Source organism: Etheostoma spectabile, chromosome 16, assembly GCF_008692095.1.
Source record: "Etheostoma spectabile isolate EspeVRDwgs_2016 chromosome 16, UIUC_Espe_1.0, whole genome shotgun sequence".
NCBI lineage: Eukaryota > Metazoa > Chordata > Actinopteri > Perciformes > Percidae > Etheostoma > Etheostoma spectabile.
Genome location: NC_045748.1, coordinates 22,173,582 through 22,175,767, shown reverse-complemented (window position 1 = coordinate 22,175,767; position 2,186 = coordinate 22,173,582). Strand labels below are relative to the sequence as shown.

Here is a 2,186-nt window from a genome sequence, read left to right as displayed (position 1 = left end):
ATATATATATATGTATATATACATATATATATATATACTCTGATTCAAATGAAATGGGGTGTTTGACATCCACACTGAATTAATAAGAAAAAAAAACACTGTTGTCTTGTTCCTTAAACTCGAATCTCGAGTTTAAGGAACATAGTGCAAATAGTCCGAAAACTACTTAAGGCTGTGCGTGGAAAGGATAGCATTAAGCATCTCGCCTGCACTACCGCAGAGCCTTCAAGCAAGGCACATAATGGGACACTGTTCTAGTGGAAGCTGTCAAGAGTGGAGGATGTGACTATGTAGCTTCCACGTGTGGCTATTCTTTTTTTCCTTGTGGCAAAATAACCAATAAAACATAACTACAAACTCATGCCATACAGGTAAGCGTTGTTTAAACCCACTTCACTTTATTATAAACGATAGTGTCCAACGTCAAATATGTCTTGCTGAATCTTGGGGAAGAGAATATTTTGATTGGATGGAAAGGTGCAGCTATAAAAAGTCTTTAATTTGAACATTTCTCTCTGTGTGAACATAAAGCTTCAGATGAAGGGGAGGGGGAAATGAAATAGAATATTTATGTCATCCATTCAGCCAGTGTGGAAAAAGAGGACTTTAATCATCTAAATGTTACTTAAAGGGAAAGAAAATGAGAAAAAAAAAACAGGGGTTCAAACTGTGTGCATGTCATATTTCTGGATTGGATCCCAGTGGGACTTGAAATGAATACCAGTGGGAATTTGATCCCCTGCAAAAGAACAGGTGTCATGTCCTCAAATTGTCTTCCAACAGCATCCGGAGCCCCCTTGCACTCTGATCCTCTTGTGGATCCGCTGCATCTCAGTGTTGATTGTGAAAACGAAGACAATCCGTGTTGCAGGTTTGTCATTCAAGGGGGGTGACGGTGACACGGAGAGTGTCCCGGATGTGGTGGAAAAGACAGACAGACACACAATCCTCCCAGTACATGAGCGCTCACAAAAAGAGTTGCTGTTAAAGTGGTCAGGGTGCTTCTCCACCCTTTCCTCCGTCACTCACAGCCTCATGAGCAACAAGTCATCTTAAAAAAAAGGCTGCGAAGGGGCCACGCGGACACATGCTGGAGAGGTGGTCGCCATAGCGACATATGGTTGATTCAAACTCCCGTGGCCGAAAGGAGCAATTACCTGATCAAAGGCCCGCTGCAACACAGGAATACAGCACATACGGTGTGTGTGTGTGGTGTGTGTGTGTGTGAGAGGCCCACAGCTGGCCGCGGCTGCGAATAATAAGCAGGTGTGGTGTTTTTATTCTTTAGCTAAGTGTTACACAGTGACTAAAAGCTCGGTGACACCAACTTTTTTTCTTTTAAAGTTGCTTTTCTCCTTTTATTTAACCCTAGAAGGTTACGGCCATGCCCTTGTCCCATTCTGTCTGATTGGATCAGATATATTTTTGCTATATTTGTATCTTGATATGTATGTCAGTGTATGTTTGAGCAGAGTGAACAGAAACAGGTTTTTTCCTATGAAACACAGGGAAATTCCGTTGGATGTGAACATGCAATGACAATAAAGGCGTTCATCAATCTTTTTTATGTTGCCCCCATTCCACCCAATAGAAATATTCTAAATGTCTTGAGCATCAATTCTAAACACATTTGCCTAAAGTTCAGCATGAAATATGTGGTATCTTTATCAACCCTCTAAAAATAATGGACAAAGCTGCCGTGAACCTTGTCTAGAAATCTAGAAGAATGTAATTTGTTGTTTAGCAACAGGCCAATCCCATCGTGTGTAGCGTCAGTGGGCGGGCTTAAACCAACTTTGGCGGTAAACTTAGTGAATTTTTAGACCCCCTTAGCGACTTTTTTCCCAAAACAAGAGACAAGGCTGAGGGTTTGAGTCCTGTTCTTTAGCCGCGTGTCACTAAAAAGTCAATTTTCTGACTCCGAACACAATCTTTTCCTAAACCTAACTCGTGCTCGTGCCGCATGTCGGTTAACCCTCGTGTTGTCCTCGGGTCAAATTGACCCGTTTTCCTACATCAATGTTCTTTTTAATTCCCCAAAATAACATGATTGATTCCACACAACGCTCTTTGGCAAGTACAAATCTCTACTTTCATTCATTTTGGGGCGTCTTATTCAATTTTATAGCATTTGGAACAACAAATTGAAGTGTTTGTGAAATAGTATTGAGTAAAAGTTGACATAT

At 41.1% G+C, this 2,186-nt stretch overlaps 1 long non-coding RNA gene across 1 annotated transcript in view; it reads right to left on the bottom strand.

Annotated features, from left to right (window-relative positions):
* Positions 1–2,186, bottom strand: part of LOC116704174 (uncharacterized) — a 21,195-nt gene that overhangs the window by 6,093 nt on the left and 12,916 nt on the right. The gene's annotated exons all lie outside the window — the stretch shown is intronic.